Source organism: Macaca mulatta, chromosome 3 (assembly GCF_049350105.2).
Source record: "Macaca mulatta isolate MMU2019108-1 chromosome 3, T2T-MMU8v2.0, whole genome shotgun sequence".
NCBI classification, from domain to species: domain Eukaryota; kingdom Metazoa; phylum Chordata; class Mammalia; order Primates; family Cercopithecidae; genus Macaca; species Macaca mulatta.
Window position 1 is genome coordinate 81,421,802 of NC_133408.1, and position 22,062 is coordinate 81,443,863.

Here is a 22,062-nt window from a genome sequence, read left to right on the forward strand (position 1 = left end):
GACTATTTCTTGAATGTAAGCTTTCAAAGGATGCTGAATTAGAACTTTGGCAATAGCCAAATACTTTTTTCCAAACCATTCCAAACTCTCCATGGATGGTGGCTCCCTTCCAATTTAGAATGACTTCGGTTGAAGATTTTTTTTGCATTGGTCTTTGGGTTCACAGTCCCTGGTGAAGGGGCTGATAGGCTTAGAAGCAGCATTTGAGGAGAGAGAGACACGCACAGAGGGAGAGAGGGAGGAGGGAGAGAGGCAGAGCGAGCAAGAGAGAGCTGTACTGTGTTCTTTCTCAGAAAGTACCTGGCAGGCTGGAAGCAGCTCATGCGCCAATATTTGAAAACTATAAATAGAGTCCTTTGGGATTGGCTCACATGAATCGGTAGGAATGTCAAGCTTGGAAAGCTGCTGGGGCATGGTGGGAGGAGAGCAGGGAACAGTGTGCTATTCCTAGGACAGGTAATGCCTCTCTTTAGTGGAGTGGGGAGGGCCCTAGGAGGACTGCAGACAGGAGGAGCTCAGGTACAGGTACACTGTCAGGTCAGACATGTGAGCAAGTTGGTGAGAAAATTCATACGTTCAACTACACACCACACTTGGGAAGCAGCTGTAGCATTCAGGTTGGGAATTCTCAGCCTTGCTGCAGCTGCAGTGTTCAGGGAAGGACTCTGGGGCCGGCCTGGGACAGGGCTGAGCAGGGTACTAGATTGAGGGAAGTTTGAAGTCATGGATCTAGGTAACCCTTCTAATCTGATGATGGGGAGACTGAGGCTTGGCTCTTTGTTCTTTTTCCTGTACCTCTGCCAATCTTTCATGGGGTAAAGATCAATTTTAATGCAGTTCACTAAGATTCTTCTGCCCATCCATGGAGGAGGTTGGTCGGGGGCCAGGACACAGGAAGACTGCCATCCTCAGCTCCCCTAAAAGCCACTGCAGCACAGGATGCCTGGACTGGCTCCTCTCCAGCTTCTTCTCAGAAGATAAAATGTCAAACTCAGAGCTATCCCACGCTTGTCAAAATGCATCACAAAGAAAACTCATGGCGACAAACACCTAGGCATGCTTCCTTCCATTTGCGAGTGTTCAGTACTGTTCATTTGGTGCCAGCCTTAAGTCACATCATCAGAGTGCTCTGGGGACCACATGGCATTCTTTGCTTGCAGTACTTTTCCTGAATGCTCCTAAAATGTAATGTACATTGCAGGGGCATTCTAAGACAGAGCCCTGTAAAATGCATGACTTGCCATGAGGACATTGGTGAGGCTGTCCTTGACTACGTTACACCATGATCTCTGTATAAAGACCTCAGGGAGAAACCTCTGACCTCTGTTTGACTTGCTGTGTTTCTCCTTGGGCAGCCAGCTAACCTTTGCACTGCAGACTCAGGGAATGGTGCCACTGATCCCATATCCCTTGATGCACTGGTTATACAATCTCACAGCCCAATGTGCCCCCTCTTCTGTGCAAGTGCCTGGTTATATCTACTTGTGGGTCTTCATCCTTTTTTTTTTTTTTTTTTTTTCCTTCCTGGCCATTGTGAGTGTGTCCATCTGCGTGAGAGCTCTGGGTTCATCCTGAGCCATCCTGGTGAGGACAGAGATCGTTCAGAGCTCAGGTCCCACCACCAACATCCCTCCCTTTCCTTCTGTCTTTTTCTTCCCCACGACCCCACTTCTAGCATCTCACTTCCTTCCTTGCCTAAGAATCTGCCTGTTCTCATCCTCTAACTGCCTCTGACTCATTCTGGATGATCAAGCATCTTTGGGATCTAACAGTCTAAGGTCCCAGTTCCAGCTCTACTGCTTATTACCTGGGCAACTCTGTATTTGTGTTTAGCCTCGCTGAGCCTTAACTTTCTGCCAAATCGGGTAGACATAACCCTACTGAGGGCTAACACAGGGGAACACCATAACCATGGCTGATCCATTATGGCTGCCCCAGAAAAGCCAATTTCCTTGTCAATCAATGCCAAGACCACTCCCTTCTGCATTAATCAGACCCCATCTGCCCTCCAATTTGTTCCTTAGAATTCAGAACAAAACAAAACGAAGCACAGAAGCCTCTGGTCGTCCCCTTCATCCAGCAGATGGCAGTCTCTGACCAGGAATCTCTTGACCTAACTGCCATGGGAAACTGCTGCCCTGTAGAGGATTTGTCCAAGAAAACCCAAATAAAGAAATAGTATATATTATTTTCTATGGAGAACTTGTGTAATGAAGAGGAAACACTTTCTCTCAAGCAACTGATGTGGATTTCTCTTAGGTTTCTGCCAAATGCAGGAGATAACCCTTGAGGTCGCATGCTTTGTTTTCCGGGTGCATTGCCAGGTTACAGGGCACACCTATGCTCTAAGAGATGCACGACAGCTAGGAGATGGCTTCTCCTTGTTCTTCCTGATTTTCATCTTGGTATTTTCTTAGAAAAACAAACAGAAAAAAAGGTGTTGTTGTGTCCTTGGTTACTGTGACAGCTGTGATTGGGGTCGTCAGGTGGGAAATGGGTTGGGTTACTTTCCACAGAAAAAACAGAAAACATCTGGTGCTGACATGCTGATGAATCTTCCTTCAGCTGCTTTGGAAAGTCTGGGACTGGGGTGGGGGTGTGGAGGCATTCTGCTGGCTCATGCAGAGGGAGAGGCTGAGAGGAACTGGGCTCATCTGCAGATAGCAGGGCCTGGCCCCCTCCTCTCCTTGCCTTCCTCCCCTTCTCTTTCTCCTTCTGCACTCACACATGCATATTCCATCTTTCACTTTTTCTATCTGGATGCAGGGGTAGCCAGCCAAGTGGATTCCTTGTCCTGGCAGAGTTTATAACTAATATCATCAGGGAAATAGGATTTTGAGGAGGAGAATGCTCAGTTACATCATCTGTTTCCCCCACAGCTGGAGTGGTCTATGCAGAGTGAGGGACACCCTTCAGACAGTGGCTTGTAGGGTGATGGTGGCACATGCTCAGCAGAAGGAAATGTATACACGCAGCTTGCTTACATCCCAAGCTGCAAGGGGCTTGTCCAGCTTCTCACTGAGAGATGGGTTCCTGATGTGTGTGTGTGTGTGTGTGTGTGTGTGTGTGTGTGTGTAGTAGGGATTCCTCAAACCCCAGGAAGAGGTGCAGTAGCTCTGCAACCCTCCACCCGCAACACACACTCAAGAAATAGCAAATATGCTTTGCAGACAGTAAGACACCTCATCTCAGGCCCTAGCCATTCTGGCCAGTTCTACTCCGTTTACTAAAATGGTCTAAATTCAAGCAATGCACTAACTTGCCAGCATTTACTCCTCGCTCACTCACGCATTCTCTGTTTTGTGTGTTTCTTATACAGCGTGTGGGAAACACATTTTGAGGTGGTCTTCAGCCAACAAACCCAAGCATCTCTAGTCCATCTTCAAGACATGCAGATATTTTCTTCCTTGCCTTTTGCTTCTCCCCAAAGGATGCAGCCACTGAGTTACTGCACTGGCCCTGCCCATTACCTTCTTTCCCTTGGGCGAGCCTTGGGGCTTCCTGCCCTTCCAGCCACCATCATCATGCTTCACATCCTCTGTCTTCCCTGTCTCTTACATGCTTGTGCTTTGTTATGTGCTGTTGAAATGACTTTCCTACCAAGATTAAAGTCTTCCTCACTGCAGGAATAAACTATAATCTGTAATCTCAGAGCAGAGAGGCCTGATGCTGGACACACCCAGCCCCCAGCAGGGGAATGGCAGGACTCAGGACCTGTGCTTTGGTTCAACCTTTGCTTTCACCATACCAGGCTGTCCTGCAGAGGGACAACCACGGGGCTGTCCTTCCAGTCAGAGTCTTTCTCATGTTGCTTCTCTGTCACTAGCCGGTAAGTCTAAACTGGCAGAACACATAGGCTTTTCTCCTCCAAAACAAAACCCTGAAGAGAAACGTTCAATTAGAAAAAGGAAATGAGAAGAGAGTCCCTTTTCTCACTTTATCGGGGTCCTGTGGGTTCTGACTTTCCCACTCCCTGAATTCATTAGGGTCCTGTCATTCTGCAGCTTGGCGTGTGCCCCAGACAATTCTAATGGTAAACTGTATGTGTCAATTCCATTACCCATGGTGTGGCCAGTTTACCCTTTGTTTCTGAGTGTGTCTGTGCGGGTGTTTCTGGATGAGATTGGCATGTGAATCGGTGGATTCAGGAGAGTAAATTGCCCTCCCCAATATTGCTGGGTTTCATCTAATCCATTGAGGGCCCGAGGAGAACAAAAGGTGTAAGAAAGAGGAATTCTCCCTCCATTTTTTTCTGCCTCATTGCTGAGCTGGGACATCTCATCTGCTCCTGCGCTTGAACTGGGATTTCCGTCATCAGCTCCCCTGGTTCTCAGGCCTTGCTACTCAGACTGAGTGATTCCATTGGCTTTTCTGGGTCTCTAGCTTGCAGACAGCAGACGTGGGACTTTTCAGCCTTCATGTATTAGTCAGTTTTCATGCTGCTGATAAAGACATACCTGAGACTGGGCAATTTACAAAAGAGAGAGATTTAATAGACTTCCAGTTCCACATGGCTGGGGAGGCCTCACAATCATGATGGAAGGTGAAACGCATGTTTCACATGGCAGCAGACAAGAGAAGAGAGCTTGTGCAGGGAAACTCCCTTTTTTAAAACCATCAGATTTCCTGAGACTTATTCACTATCATAAGAACAGCACAGGAAAGACCCGCTCCCATGATTCAATTACTTCCCACTGGGTCCCTCCCACAACACATGAAGATGAGATTTGGGTGGGGATAAAACCAAACCATATCATTCTGCCCCTGGCTCCTCCCAAATCTCATGTCCTCACATTTCAAAACCAATCATGCCTTCCCAACATCCCCCAAAGTCTTAACTCATTTCAGCATTAACTCAAAAGTCCATAGTCCAAAGTCTCACCTGAGATGAGGCAAATCCCTTCACCCATGAGCCAGTAAAATCAAAAGCAAGTTAGTTACTTCCTAGATACAATGTGGGTACAGACACTGGGTAAATACAGCCATTCCAAATGGGAGAAATTGGCCAAAACAAAGGGGCTACAGGCCCAATGCGAGTCTGAAATCCAGCAGAACAGTCAAATCTTAAAGCTCCAAAATGATCTCCTTTGACTCCATGTCTCATATTCAGGTCATGCTGATGCAAGAGGTGGGCTCCCATGACCTTGGGCAGCTCTGTCCCTGTGGCTTTGTAGGTATAGCCTCCCTCCCGCCTGCTTTCGTGGGCTGGCATTGAGTGTCTATGGCTTTTCTAGGTACACGGTGCAAGCTCTTGGCGAATATACAATTCTGGGATCTGGAGAATTGTGGCCCTCTTCTCACAGCTCCGTTAGGCAGTGCCCCAGTAGGGACTCTGTGTGGAGGCTCTGATCCCACATTTCCCTTCTACACTGCCCTAACAGAGGTTCTCCCTGAGAGTCCCAGCCCTGTGGCAAACTTCTGTCTAGGCAACCAGGCGTTTCCATACATCTTCTGAAATCTAGGAGGAGGTTCCCAAATCTCAATTCTTGACTTCTGTGCAACCACAGGCTCAACACCACATGGAAGCTGCCAAGACCTGGGGCTTCCACCCTCTGAAGCAACAGCCCAACCTGTACCTTGGCCCCTTTTAGTCACAGCTGAAGCGACTGGGATGCAGGGCAACAAATTCCTAGACTGCACACAGACAAGGAACCCCAGGCCCAGCCTATGAAATCATTTTTTCCTCCTAAACCTCTGGGCCTTTGATGGGAGGGGCTGCTGCAAAGATCTCTGACATGCCCTGGAGACATTTTCCCCATTGTCTTGGTGATTAACATTTGGCTCCTTGTTACTTATGCAAATTTCTGCAGTCAGCTTGAATTTCTCCTCAGAAAATGGGATTTTTCTTTTTTATTGCATTGTCAGGCTGCAAATTTTCCAAACGTGTATGCTCTGTTTCCCTTTTAAAAGTGAATGCCTTAAACATTCACTCAAGACATGACTTCAGTGTTTTGTTGCTTAGAAATTTCTTCCACCAGATACCCTAAATCATCTCTCTCAAGTTCCAAGTTTCACAAATCTCTAGGGCAGGGGCAAAATGCCACCAGTCTCTTTGCTAAAACATAACAAGAGTCACCTTTATTCCAGCTCCCAACAAGTTCCTCATCTCCATCTGAGACCACCTAATACTGATTTCATTTTCTGTATCATTATCAGCATTTTGGTCAAAGCCATTCAACAAGTCTCTAGGGAGTTCCAAACTTTCCCACATTTTCCTGTCTTCTTCTGAGCCCTCCATACTGTTCCAACCTCTGCCTGTTACCCAGTTTCAAAGTTGCTTCCACATTTCCCAGTATCTTTTCAGCAGCGCCCCACTCTACTGGTACCAATTTACTGTATTAATCAGTTTTCATGCTGCTGATACAACATACCTGAGACTGGGCAACTTACAAAAGAAAGAGGTTTAATGAACTTACAGTTCTGCATGGCTGGGGATGCCTCACAAACATGGAGGAAGGTGTACGGCACATCTCACATGGCAGCAGACAAGAGAAGAGAGCTTGTACAGGGCAACTCCCCTTTTTAAAACCATCAGATCTTGTTAGACTTGCTCACTATCACAAGAACAGCATGGGAAAGACCTACCCCCTGCTGATTCAGTTACCTCCCACTGGGTCCCTCCTATAACACATGGGAATTCAAGATGAGATTGGGGTGGGGACACATATCACTCCTTAACTGCATGAGCTAGTCCCTCATGAGACATTTCTGTATATATGCATTACCTTGGGTCTGCTTCTCTGGAGAACCCCAAATGATACAACAAGAGAGTCAGATTGAGACAAAGGCTGAGGCTGTGTCCTCACAAAGTTCCAGCTGACTAGACCTGACTGTCCATGATCCTTCCCTCCAGGACCTGGAAGTCTGCACAGTTGGCACACAGAGCTGCGCTTCTCACCTGGGCTCCTTGGGATGCTGCTCTGGGAAAGTTCCTTCCTCTGGCCGACCCCAGGTAAAATGAATAGAATGGCTCTTATTTTACAAAGTTGAGAATGGATTAAAATGGTGTGACTGAGCCTGGTACAAAGATGCTCCCATACTAACACATCATGCAGTTTCCTTCTTAGACTTTTTGCAGCACAAACCAGTGGAACATATCACCTGGCGGCAGGATGAGTGAAAGGTGTTGAAGAGGAAGGGACTTTCAGAGACAGAACCAAAAGTATTGGTTTCTGGATTTTCTGGGACTTGAGAATGTATCGGGGGCTTGTGATTCTGACAATTGCACAGTTTAGGTTAACTTTTCAAGTTTCGTTTTTTGATGTTTTATTTTATGATGCCTACTTTCAATTCTTTGGCCTGTAGGACTTTTTAAAAGTTATTTCTTCCAGGCATTCACTATATGTTACAGGTTGAATTCCCCTGCCAAAGGACCTAATCCACAGTATCTGGGAATGGGACTTCATCTGTAAACAGGATCTTTGCAGATGATGAAGTTAAGATGAGGTTATTTGGATGGGCCCTATTCCAATAGGGTTGCAGCCTTCTAAAAAGAGGAAAAAGATGTGAAGAGACAGGCAGAATACAACCATATGCAGACCAAGGAGAGAGGCCAGGAATGAATCCTTTGCTAGCATCTTAAGAGGGAGTGTGGCCGTGCCTTGATTTCAGACTTGTAGCCTCCAGAACTGTGAGACAATAAATTGTGGTCCTTTGCTATGGCAGCCCTAGCGAATGAATATACCCTATTACTTCTGACTGGCCATCTCTGTGTGGAATGGGAAGCTGGCTTCAGGGAAGGCCTCCCCTGGGAAGGCTTTCCTGCAGGGTGGGGAAGATGACCTGTTGTCTGGCTGGGATGACAGAGCTGCCTCTGGCTCCAGGTATCATAGCTAACCTATCCTCTGCCTTAGTGGGGACATGAATTTCAGTGTGTGTAGGATATGGTTCAGGAAGGAGGCAATTATGTCGTGTATTTTTATAATATGTGTTTGTTTTATAGCTCAGTCTTACTCAAATACTTGAAAGACTGTGAAAACCATTCCTTTTTATTTCTTCTGATCCTCAGGGACACTCCCTTGCTGCTTCCTTCCATCTCTATTGTCTGTCTTCTGTCTCTTTTCCTCTCTCTCTCTCCAACACTGATCACCTATAGGGTGCAAAGATGCTTCCAGTTGATTGCTTTCATCCTTGAGAAGTCCACAGTGTGTGAGGAATACAGATGCATGAACATAAACACGGCTCAAGGTGGTCAGTGCTGGGAGGATGCTTCCTGTAAAGGAGATTTGGGTGCAGAGAGACAGTGTGGCCTAAATCTAGGAACATTTAGGAAGCCTCCAAAACTTGAGTGAGATTTTGGAGTCTGCCAAGAGGGAGCTGTAATGGAGAACATCAAAAAAAGCACTAGAAAAACATTAGCAACATGGTTAAATGCCTGGAACTTGGAAGAGGTTGATGCAGTTTGTGCACCATCAGAGGATGCGAAAGTTTCCCAGGTTATCAAGTATTCCTTTAGAAGATAACTTTAAGTGGCTTTATGAATCCATTTTTATTATCTCACAGTTTTAAACTGTCCTTTTTCATGTACATTTAAGTATTCCTACTTACTTCTATTATAAATACCTTAGATATGTAGGCATAATTACAGCTAAGTTTCCGTGCATATTTGCATTTATGCTCTAAGTGTGATCCCAAAAAGTCAATAAAAATTATTTTATACCTTTTAGGTCATCACACTTAAGGGGGAAGAGATGAACAAAGACACCTTCAGAGAAGAGAAGCCAAAACCAGGTCCGACCATCACACCTGCCAGGGTTTTGTGTCTAGGGTAAGCCTGTGCCCTCCAAGTGCCAACAGGGGAGGGAAATGGACAGGAGGACTCCTCGTGCAGGCAGATAGCCTACCTGTCCAGCATTGGCGCTGAACACTGTTATCACTTCTGGAGTGAAACAAAGCTCTTTGGATTTTTAGCTGTGGGAGACTAGAAGTTTTAAGCAAGGCAAGAGCAAAGCACATTGTCTCACTGCCCTGGATTCTAATGGAGACCCACCTAATCATAAGGGGAAGAATGTCCTTGTTAGCCCAATCTCTGGCATGAGGTCTTCAGTCTCAGAAGCTGGACACAGGCCCCAGACTAGACCTACCCCATGGAGTGGAGGCCTTTCATATAGACACAGAGGTCACTGACAGTTGCTATGCTTGACTTGGGGGTTCTGCGTCAACGGCTAAAAATTAGTTAATTATTACCTACCCACTGGAGTGGAGGCCATTTATATAGACACTGAGGCCACTGACAGTTGCTGTGCTTGACTTGGGGGTTCTGCGTCAATGGCTAAGAATTAGCTAATAATTTATTGAAACAACACCATGATTACTCTCTCGCATCCAGTTCCGACTCCACACCTGTGCCATGCTCACTGGAGCTGCAAAGTGATGCTGCTGGGAGAGAAATGCCGGCTGCTCTTTGCATCATTCTCACAATGCCACAGTTGACATGCCCAGACTACTCCAGAGACTTGGAGTAACACTTTTGGCACAGACATTATGTTCAACCTTTGCACAGCAGGCATTTATAGTCTCTGATGGTCAAAGAGAAAAACACTTGCATTTCAGATTATGCCCTGATTACTTGGCATAGGATGGATACTTAGAGGATGGATAGTTACATAGTTTCCTCTGCAAAATAGCTTTCCATTTCTTATTAGTCATAAGGACTAAAGTTAGGGAAAACATTTAGCCAAATTATCCTCACAAGCTTAGAAGGAAATCTACTTGCCACATACTAATCTTGTTTTATATGTCAATGTATTGAGATGCAATTTGCACACCATACCGTGAATCTGTTTGGAGTGCACTCAGTGTTTTTTAGCACATATGGAAAAATAAGATCCACTTCTAATTTACGTGGTTTGAAATTGAGAGGTGGATAGGTGGGAATCTGGTGTACAGTAACTGTATGTTCAATTGCTTCATAAAGGCCTATGGTGTGCTGGTCATTGTGCTTACATCTGGGCAGGTACAGAAAATCATGCCCATGGGCACTCCCTGAAGACTAGATTTGGTAAGCAGTAAGCAATCATTACAGTTGAGGGAGAACAATGTGCTATGGCAGATGTGGGGCACAGAGGAGGGAGCAACTGATAGGATTTGAATGTTTTATGATGGAAAATTACAAACATACACAAAAGCAGAAGAAAGAGGATGCCAAGCCCCTCTTGTAGCTCTCACCTAATGAAGCCATAATCCACATGACCAATTTTGCCTAGTGTCTACCCCACCCCCATGCACTCACAGCATTGAAGCAAACCCCGGCCCGCATATCATTTTATCCATTCTCAAGAGCATCTCTAACCAATACAGGCTCTTCTTAAAGTGCAATAAGAAATGCTTTGTTATGGCTAAGCTAACTGACAATTACCTAAATTAACAGATGTTCAGTCAGTGTTGAAATATTTCTCGGTATCTCATCAATGCTCTTGTTGGCTTGCTAGGTCTATACCTTGCAGCTGATGGGTATATTTCTTGTATCTTTCTAGTTTTGTCTTTCCTTTTCTTCCCCCTTTTACTTATTCATTGAAGAAAGCAGATTATTTGTCCTACAGTCTTTCCTGAATACAGAACCTTGCTAATTTTATTTCCATGGTGAAGTTTGATATGCTCCTGTCTCCTGTCTGTTTCCTGTAACCTGTTAGTTCTACCAAGAGGCCTGGTCAAGTTAACATGCTCAGTTGGTAAGAATTCTTGGGAAGAGGCATCATTATGTTCTCCCTTTTGTACCACATGGGGAGGAATGGAATTGTTTGCTGATGTTAAGTTGGATCAGTGGTATAGATGAGGTCAATCTGATCTGCTCATTATAAAATTCCCTGTCAGTTGTTTACCTAAAAGATTTAACAGCCGCTAGCAACTATTGCTCTATCTATATCAGTAGGAATTGCAAGGCAGTTATATTTATAATTATATTCTTCTTTTTGTACATCTTGGTTTGAATTTTTCAACTGAGGTACCGTTCTTAAGAAAGCAAGATTAAAGTGTGATTTTTGTTATTTTTCAACCAGTTTTCAAGACCATGAGCTTGTGTTTCTTTACTTTCTCCAGCTCTGTGGGGTAACAGTGGAGTGTGCAAGTATGTATGTTTGATTATGAATGCATGGATTTTTGTATATTTGCTCTATTTTTGCAGTTACTACTCATCGGATTCTCAAATTGTCCTATCCTTGGCCAGTTGACTTCTTCTGCCTTAGCCCCAGTAGCTGTGATAGTGCTCCTGCTACCTAGAGGAAAAATACATTCAGACCCAGCCTCAGTTATTCCTCCCAGGGGGCCTGGCTGCTGTTAGTGGGCAAAGACACTTGGAGACCTGGTCTAGACATGGTGCAAAAAACTCCGTCTGAGTGAGTTAGAGAAGTCTTCTGACAAATACATGTAAATACAAACAAAGCAGTAAGAAACAGGAGTGTGAATAGGAGAAGAGTAAAACAAAGTCAAAAGGGATATGCGAGCATCTGGGAAAAGAACTGGATTGGGATTTAGGAGCCCTGTATTCTAGGTCTTCCTTCCCAGTGCTGAGCCTCGGCTTCCCCATCAGGGAAATGTGTGAGCCAGTGGGGAATGGACACCTTCTATTCAAAACTTTCTGACCTTTGCCTCCAGCATTTTGAAAATAAACGTTATGTTTTAGAACAATTTTACAGAAACGATGTGAAGATAGTACAGAGAGCTCACATGTACGCTACACCTAGTCTTCCTCGTTATGAACACCTTAGTGTGGTCCATCTCTTACAACTAATAAACCAATATTGTTGCATTATTGACTAGAGCCCATACTTTATTCAGATTTCCTTAGTTGTTCTATTCTAAGATATTATCCAGAATACCACATTACATTTAGTTATGACGTTTCCATAGGCTGTGACAGTTCTTAGACATTTTTGTTTTTGATAACATTTTATTTATTTATGAATTTTTATATCCTTTTCTCATCTAATTTGTGTTAACTAGGGCTTACTAAGTAAGATGTTGAATAGAAGTGGGAACAGGGAATATCCTTGCCTTGCTCCTGATTCTAGAGGGAAATTGTCTACTTTCTCACTGTTACGTATAATATTAGCTGTAGGGTGTTTTTTTAAAAAATATTTTTAAATCAAGTTGAGAAAGTTCCCTTCTATTCCTTGATGAGAGTTTTTATCATGACTGGGAGTTGAATTTTGTCCATTGCTTTTTCTGCATCAATTGATAGGATCATATCATTTTTATCTATGACCTGATAATGTGGTGGATCACGCTGACTGATTTTCAAATGTTAAATAGCATTCCACACTTAAACAAAAATCCCACTTGGTTGTGGGATGTAATTGTTTTTGTACATTATTGGATTCAAGTCACTAATCTTTTGAAGGTAATAGTTTAAAATATATTTGCATCTATGCACATGAAACATATGGGTCCATAGATTCCCTTCCTTAAAATGTCTTAACCTGGTTTTGGCATTAGTGTAATGCTAGCATCATATAATAAGTTAGGAAGAAATTTTTCTCCTTCTACTTTCTAGGTGTGATTGTAGAGAATTAGTAGGATTATTTTTTCTAAACGTTTGGTAATATTTAGCCCTGAAATCATCTGGACCTGATTTACTTTGCTTTCTTTTGGAAGGTTATTAATTATTAATTCAATTTCTTAAATAGATATAAGCCTATTTAAATGAATATTGTCAAATTTTGGTAGCTTGTATCTTTCAAGGAATTGGCCCATTTCATCTACGTTATCAAGTAACAAATAGGGTTGTTTACAACATTCCTTTATTATTCTTTTAATACTCGTGAGATCAATAATGATGACCTCTCATGGATTTCTGATATTGATAATTTGTGTTCCCCCTCTTCCTCTCTTTCGGTTAGGCTGGCTGGAATTTTTATAAATTTTAATGATCTTTTCAAAGAACCAGCTTTGGGTTTCATTTATTTTCTCAATTGTTTTTCTGTTTTTAATTTCAGTTACATCTGCTCTAAATGTTATTGTTTTCTTCTATTTGCGTTAGACTTACCTTGTTCTCTCTTTAGTTTCTTAATGTGAAAGTTACTCATTATAGGGTTTTCTTATTTATTTATTTATTTTTATTTTTGAGACGGAGTCTCACTCTTGTTGCCCAGGCTGGAGTGCAGTGGCGCTATCTCGGCTCACCACAACCTCCGCCTCCCGGGTTCAAGCGATTCTCCTGTCTCAGCTTCCCGAGTAGCTGAGATTACAGGCATGCGCCACCGTGCCCGGCTAATTTTGTATTTTTAGTAGAGACGGGGTTTCTCCATGTTGGTCAGGCTGGTCTCGAACTCCCGACCTCAGGTGATCTGCCCGCCTCGGTCTCCCACAGTGCTGGGATTACAGGCGTCAGCCACCGCGCCTGGCTGGGTTTTCTTATTTTCTTACATACACATTTAGTGTCATAAATTTCCCTCTAAGCATTACTTTGCTGTTTCCCAAATATTTTGATAAATTATATTTTCATTTGCAACTAGTTCAAAATAGTTTTAATTTCTCTTGAGTTCTTTTGACCCTTGTGTTATTTAAAAGTATGCTGTTTTATATCCAAACATCTGAGTGTTTTGCAGCTATCTTTCTAGCTTAATTCATTGTCCCCTGGAAATATCCTTTGTATGATTTCTGTTCTTTTCAATTACCTAAATTACCTAAATTACATTACCATTATGATCCATTATGTGTTTAATCATGGTAAATGTTCCATAACAACTTAAAAAGAATGTGTTTTCTGTTGTTGGATGGAGTAGTCTAGAATGTCAGTTAGATCAAATTGATGGATAGTTCTTTGCCAGTAAATTGTGTCTTTACTGATATTCTGCCTGCTTGACCTACGAATTACTGTATGAGGGGTGTTAAAGTCCACCACTGTATAGGTAGAGTTGTCCATTTCTCCTTTCGTTTCCATCAGTTGTACCTTATGGATTTTGATGCCTTGTTTCTCAGTGGATAGATGTTTAGGATTTTTATGTCTTCTTGGAGAACTGACTTCTTTATCATCATGTAACACCGTTCTTTACCCATGAAAATTTTCCTTGTCTGAAGTCTGATTTGTCTGAAACTAATATAGCCACTTCAAACTTATTTTGCTTAGAGTAAGCATGATTTATTTTTCCTCTTGCCTTTTGCTTTTCACATTTCTGATTAAATTTAATGTGTGGTTTTTTTTTTTTTTTGGTAAGCAATATAGAGTTAGGTTTGTTTTCAATCCACTCTGACAGTCTCAGTCTTTTAATTGGTATATTAAAATCATTCTCAATCAAGTGAATATTGATACAGTATAGTTGGATTAATATCTGCCATGTTTGTTACTGTTTTCTATTTATTGTGGTTTTAAAAATCTCTCCTCTTTTTCTGCTTTCTCTGGTTTTAATTGCACCTTTTCTATGACTGTATTTTATCTCCTCTACCAGCATATCAATTACACTGAAATTTTTTGTTTTTGTTGCCCAAAAGTGTATAATACACATTTTTAACTAACTTAAGTCCCCCTTCAAATAACACCATACTGATTCAGGCACAGATGTCTTTTTTTTTTTTTTTAATTTTTCTTTTTCTTTTTTTTTAAATTTATTTATTATTATTATACTTTAAGTTGTAGGGTACATGTGCATAACGTGCAGGTTTGTTACGTATGTATACTTGTGCCATGTTGGTGTGCTGCACCCATCAACTTGTCATTTACATCAGGTATAACTCCCAATGCAATCCCTCCCCCCTCCCCCCTCCCCATGACAGGCCCCTGTGTGTGATGTTCCCCTTCCTGAGTCCAAGTGATCTCATTGTTCAGTTCCCACCTATGAGTGAGAACATGCGGTGTTTGGTTTTCTGTTCTTGTGATAGATTGCTAAGAATGATGGTTTCCAGCTGCATCCATGTCCCTACAAAGGACACAAACTCATCCTTTTTGATGGCTGCATAGTATTCCATGGTGTATATGAGGCACAGATGTCTTGTAACAGAATTCTTCCAATTCTTCCCTCCTGTTCCTTTTAACATTGTTGTCATGCATTTCATTTTTTCCATATATCATAAGAATAAGAATCCAGTATATTGTTACTATGATTACTTTAAACAAACAGTTATTATTTATTTTATTTTACTTTGAGTTCTGGGACATAGGTGCAGAATGTGCAGGTTTGTTACATAGGTATACATGTGCCTTGGTGGTTTGCTGCACCTATCAACCTGTCATCTAGGTTTTTAGCCATGTGTGCATTAGGTATTCATCCTAATGCTCTCCCTTCTCTTGTCCCCCATACCCCAACAGGCCCCGGTGTGTGATGCTACCCTCCCTGTGTCCATGTGTTCTCATTGTTCAAATCCCACTTATGAGAACATGAGGAAAAACAGTTATTTTTTAGATCAATTAAGAATGAGAAAAATGAAGTATTTTGCTTTACCCTCGTTTATTCCTTCTATGATGAACTTTCTTCCTTAGGCAGATTATAGTTTCTGGCCTGTATTATTATCTCACTGCCTCAAGAACCAATTTGAACACTTCTTGCAGGGCAGGTCTGCTGGCCGTGAATTATCTCAGTTCTGGTTTGTCTGAGAAAGTCTTTATTTATCCTTCCTTTCTGAAGGATAATTTCACCAACCTGAAATCCTATAGGTTAGTATTTTTTTTTTCTTTTCAACATTTTATTTTATTATATTTTGAGATGGAGTTTCACTCTTGTCACCCAGGCTAGCGTGCAATGGTGTGATCTCGGCTCACTGCAACCTCCACCTCCTAGATTCAAGTGATTCTCCTGCCTCAGCCTCCTGAGTAGCTGGGACTACAAGTGTGACCCACCACACCAGGCTAATTTTTGTATTCTTCGTAGAGATGGGGTTTCACCACATTGGCCAGGCTGGTCTTGAACTCCTGACCTCAGGTGATCTTCTTGCCTTGGCCTCCCGAAGTGCTGGGATTACAGGCTTGAGCCACTGTGCCCAGCCCTTTTCAACATTTTAAATGTTTCACTTCATCTTTTTTCTTTCATGACTTCTAAAAAGTTCTCCGAAATTCTTACTTGTATTCCTCTATAAGTAAAGTGTTCTGCGCCATCCTCAAGTTTATTTCAAGATTTTCCTTTTTGTCTCTGATTTTCTAAAGTTTGAATACGGGATGCTTAGGTGTAATATTTTGATATTTACCTTGCTTATTGTTCTCTGAACTTCCTAGATCAGTGGTTTGATCCCTGTCATTAATTTTGGGAAATTCTCAGCTATTATTACTTTAAATTTTCTTCTGATCTGTTTTCTTTTATCTTTCCTTCTGGTATTTCAATTATGCATAAGTTATATCTGTAGAAATTGTCCTACAATTCTTGAATATTCTGTTTTTTAAAATTTTTTTTCTCTTTGCATTTCAGCTTAGGAAGTTTCTATTTGGCTGTCTTTAAAATCACTGATTCTTTTCTTTAAATAAGAAAAGGTTTATTGACACATACTATCTGACATATACTAACTGCTCAATGACTAGCTGCTAAATACTTTAATCATATTTTTAACTGCTATATATAGTATTCTGCCATATTAACTTATAACATTTTACATATCCATTACCAACACAAAAAACATTTTTCCCTTAAAAAATTTCTGCAATAAAAATAGTGATTTAATGAGCATCTTAGCCTCTTCTACAAACAAAGGAGTTTTTCTAGGGCATATGCATAGAAGTAGATTTGTTGAGTTATGTGCCTACAAATTTCAATTAGACTAGATACTATTAAATTCATTCCAGCATGGGATGCCAATTTCCACCCAACCTGTAGGATATCAAGACAGGTCTTGATTTTCTGCAGCCTCAACATTTTAAAAAATTGTGATTAGAAAAAAAAAACCACATAATGTAAAATTTCCATTTAGACCATTTTTAAGTGTACAATTCAGTGTTGTTAATGATATTTACATTGTTGTGCCACAGATACCCAGAACTTTTTCATCATTTCAAACTGAAACACTATACCCACTAAACAACTGCATGCCGTTCCCCCTTTCCTCCAGTCCCTGGTGGCCGCCATTTATTTTGTGCTTTATGAATTCGAGTACTTTAGATACATCATATAAATGAAATCATACACTAGTCCTCTTTTGGTGGCTAGAAACATTTCCTTCTAGTTATTTCTTTGAGTTTTCATCTCTGCTTCCATTAGTTATCTGTTACATATTGCCTCCTTTTTCTATGAGAGTTCTTAACATATTAATTATAGTTATTTTAAATATGCTGTCTGATAGTTTTTAATTCTGTGTGATGATTAATATAAAGTACCAACTTGATTCGATAGAAGGATGCAAAGTATTGTTCCTGGGTGTGTCTGTGAGGCTGTTGCCAAAGGAGATTAACATTTGAGTCAGTGGACTGGGAGAGGCAGACCCACCCTCAATCTGGGTGGGCGCCGTCTATCAACTGCCAGTGGGGCTAGAATAATGCAGGCAGAAGAAGGTGGAAGGAGTGAACTTGCTGAGTCTTCCAACCTTCATCTCTTTCTTACGCTGGATGCTTCCTGCCCTTGAACATCTGACTTCCAAGTTCCTTGGCTTTTGGACTCTTGGACTTACACGGTGGTTTGCCAGGGGCTCCTGGACCTTCACCCACAGACTGAAGGCTGTACTGTCAGCTTCCTTGCTTTTGAGGTTTTGGGACTCGGACTGTCTTCCTTGCTCCTCAGCTTGCAGACGGCCTATTGCTGGGCTTCACCTTGTGATCATGTGAGCCAATATTCCTTAAACTCCCCTTCATATATACACCTATCCTATTAGTTTTGTTCCTCTAGAGAACCCTGACAAATACATTGTGTGTTACTTAAGTCTAGTTGTAATGTTTGCTTTGTCTCTTAAGAAGTGTATTTTCTTGCCTTTATCATGCTTTGTCATTTCTGTTGTTCTTAGAAGGTAATCAGAAATGAGGTCAACAGGATGAATCCCACTGTTATGTTGCTAGAGCCCTTCTGGTGTGGTGTTAAGATGTGCCCCTGGCATTTTAAATTTGGTAAAACCCTGGAAACTGAAGATAAAAAAGAGAAGACCAGCTCTGCATGGTGGTGTCTAATGGAAAAATGAAGAAGCACCAGACAAGTGTCTGTATGGGGGATTGGGAGCCAAAATCTGCCCAGCACCTCCTGTCCTAATGCTGTGCTCTGCTTTTTGATTTTTCTAAGGCTCATGCTCATGAACTCAAATAATAAAATAATTGTGAGTTGAGAGAACTGTTTCTGTGATACCTGCTGTTTTTAAAAAGTGTCTGTTTATGTTGTATAAATGAACTGACATATTTATGAATTTAGGTGTGCAAGAAATGTAACTTTATTTTTTGGTACCTGAACACAATTTCTATGTTGAGTTCCTTAATTTCTGAAACCTAATGCTTGACAACTCAAGGTGTCCTCATTCTATCCTTTATTTCTCAGAGGATGCCCTAGGTCTAATGATTTATGATTTTTGCAGTGCTTCTCTGGGCTGGTAGCCACTGAGCCGTCTTTAATTCTGCCTATTCTTTAGATGTTGGCATGCATCTTCACAACTATGTTCTTCAGTGATCTCATCCTCAGTTTTATTTTCATTTTTATTTTTATTTATTTATTTAGTTTTTGAGAGGGAGGCTCACTCTGTCCCCCAGGCTGGAGTGCAGTGGCGCGATCTCGGCCCACTGCAAGCTCCGCCTCCCATGTTCATGCCACTCTCCAGCCTCAGCCTCCCGAGTAGCTGGAACTACAGGCGCCCGCCACCGTGCCCGGCTAATTTTTTGTATTTTTAATAGAGACGGGGTTTCACCGTGTTAGCCAGGATGGTCTCGATCTCCTGACCTTGTGATCCGCCTGCCTTGGCCTCCCAAAGTGCTGGGATTACAGGCATGAGCCACCGCGCCCGGCCTCATCCTCAGTTTAATTATCTCTTCATCTGACTAATCTTCTTTATAGTTTCATGCTATTTGGGGGAGATGGGAAACATGTTTTTGCAGCAGTCTGGGCTACAGGAAATTGTTGGAGGTTGTCCCAGGCCGTTCTAGCCTGCTGCTCCCTTGCCGGGCTTGAGGTTGCGCTGCTTCCTGGGGCTTCAACAAGAGGGACATGTGAAGCTCTACTATGCCCTCAGGTTCCCCAGGCCTGTCTAGAATGTTCTCTTCTCACACTGGACCTGCCTTACAGTGGCCTTGGAGTGGACCTGGAGCTCAGACCTCAAGTCAGCGATGCTGCTGAATATTCAAGCTTCCTGTCCTTCCACACTTGTTTGTTCCTCTCATGATGTGGGGGATTTTTTCTATTGTGAAAAGTGGGGAAAGTTTTCACATACTTGCTGACTTTTGAGATTTAAAATCCAAGAACTGGCTCTTTTATGTTCAGTATTCTACCATGAAAATCTTTTCTTGGCAATCACCTTCACTTGAATGTCAAAAGGGGGTAATAAGGAAATATCAGGAAGGAAATGTGCTTTGGTCAGTATGAAACATATTTTTCCTCCAGATTTGTCAAGTGGATTGCTACAACTCTGAAACAGTCGCTGCTGTTTCGACCTATGGATAATTAGAACATTAAAATGCCCAATGTGACATATAATTATGAGAAGGAAGGACAAAGAAAGTTCAGAGAAGCCATGCATGAAGAGTGTGACTTAGATTGAAATGATGCTTTTGAATTTTTTTAATGGATCACTATTTTTATTCCTGAGATGGGGTGAGTGTGTGTGGAAGTTGTAAGTCGAGGGCAACAGAAATTCTGAGAAATGGTGAAGCAGCCATAAAAATGAAGGGGAAAGTTTAGACGAAGGGAAAACCACTTGCTCTGAATTGTAAGTAATGTGGACTAGCAACTGTCAGGAAAACGGTTAAACTAATAGTGGATTCCATTTCCATGTGTCTGCAGAGGCTCAGGTGCTTGAGCTGGCTCTTCATATAATGATTACAAAAATAACACATGCTACCACTTTCCTGTGTGCCAGCCATTTGGCTGAATGCCTCACATGGGTTAATTAATTTATTTTCACAGCCTGAGAGAGGTTAAATAAATAACCAAACAGCACAGGTAGCTGGTGCAGCTGGCTTTGGACCCAGGTCTGCCTGGCTCCAAGGCCTGCAGTAGTGGCCTGTGAGCTGCATTCCTGGCTGTTGTCATGGTGATGCAGATGGACTGTCCTGTATGTGGGACCCATGCGCTACCTCCCATGGGGGGCGTGGTTACCTGTATGTGAGGTTTTAACCTATCTGCAAAGAGCATATCTGGGTTTTCAAGCAGCAGAGACTGTAAAACTATGTTTAGACAGTATGGGGCTGAAGAAAGCATCCTGTGATATGTGTTCTCCAGAGGAGAGCAAATTGGTTGTTATTTTTATACTTTGACCTTGTGAGTTTTAGTTTTAATTAATAATTTGACAAAATCTGAATAAGGATTTCCAAATTTTTAAGGGGAAAATTCTTTCCATTCCTGTTGTAGATTTCACTGACCATTAGTCTTTTAACTGCCGTATTTCCTCCTGTTTACAATGAGCCCCTATGTAACAGATCAAAATGGCAGAGTTTCAAGAACAAGAACTTAACTGCTACTCAAATGTGAGTTGGGGTATGTAGTGTTTGAAATATTTTTCACTTGCTGTTAATAGCTGTTACGTGGTTCCTGTGTCCAAATACTAAGTGCATTTGCTCATAGATGTTCGCATATAAAGAATGAGATCTGGGGATGCTGAAGTCAATGCCATACTATCATTAACAAATTTATGTTTTCATAACTTTGCTACTAAGCTTAAAGATGTGTTCCCTTCTTTTTATTCTCAGAGCATTATGAAGCTTTTTAAAAACGGATATGTATCATAGCATGTGAAGCAAAATTATCCCTGGAATCTAATAAAATTAAAAGAGAGTTTAGTAAAGTGGGAAAAACAATGGTTTAAAATTGAGGTTCCTGGATTCAAGATCTGTCAATGCCCAGCCATGCGATCTTCATTTTGGACATTTTAATTCCCTTTCCAGTTAAAAAATGAAGAAGTTTACCTAGACAACCTATAATCAAGCTCTTAGTTTTAAGACTTACAATTTTCTATAAAGAAATACACTGGGAGAAAGTAGAAAACACCTGACTCCTGGGTTTGAGAACCAGGCCTCTTATCTCTGGGCTGGGTAGCTTTGGGTGAGGTATATACTTGACTGTCCTCAAAGTTCATTAACGAGTGGCAGAGTAGAGTGGGCAGGGGTTGAGTGCCCTTTAGATGCTAAAATTGTAAAAGTATATCATTCTTCTATGGCTATTCCATTTCTTTTTCTCAGATATGGAATTTCTTATTATGGAATTTTTTGAGATATGGAATTTAATTATAATATTATTATTTATTATTAATTATTGTTATTATTAATTATTGTTTATTATTTAATATTAAATATGTGTTTATATTTCTGTAAACTGTTCATTTTAAACTCTAGATCAACCATGTGAGTCTCTTACACAGGAATGACCGTATTCCTTTTAGTAGTTCACATAATTTTAAATATTTGAGTTCCTACAATTTCACACATTTTAACTCCACGTTTTAACTCATGCACACTCAAGCGGATGTGTGAGCACATACATGTGTGCGTGTGTGTGTGTGTGTGTGTTTTTGGCAATGAAAGAAATTTGGACATTTTTGTGGTGTGGGTCAAAAACAATTTTTACTGCTATACTTAAAACCAGAATCTAGTAAAACTCTCGGCATCTAAAAATGAATCTCTTTTTTTCCCTACATGACCAATAAGTAAGACTGATGAAGAGTTCCTACTCTCTCAGGATTAGTAAGGGTAACGTGATGCTAATTTTTAAGATGGTCTATATGCCATAATAGGGTGTTATTGTGAACAGGAGGAAATATGGCAGTTAAAAGACTAATGGTCAGTGAACTCTAGAACAGGAATGGAAAGAATTTTCCTCTTAAAAATTTAGAAATCCTTACTCAGATTTTGTCAAATGTTTTGACCAAATGTTTATAAGCTTTAAATAAATACGAAGTATAGAAGCATAGTACTGAATACCTGAAATATCTTTCTGATTTTTTTTTTTTAATACATGGGTTCAAGGAACATTTCTTAGTAAATAAAAGTTGGAATAAGTTCATCATTTATTATATAGAGGTAGTAGCTGC

At 41.4% G+C, this 22,062-nt stretch overlaps 1 long non-coding RNA gene across 1 annotated transcript; it reads left to right on the top strand.

Moving 5' to 3' along the window:
* Nucleotides 1-17,419: 17,419 nt before the first annotated feature.
* LOC106997421 (uncharacterized) lies at nt 17,420-18,167 on the top strand. The gene is made up of 2 exons (XR_001443588.3): nt 17,420-17,670; nt 17,851-18,167. It is a non-coding gene; the product is annotated as an uncharacterized LOC106997421 (long non-coding RNA).
* Nucleotides 18,168-22,062: the final 3,895 nt, after the last annotated feature.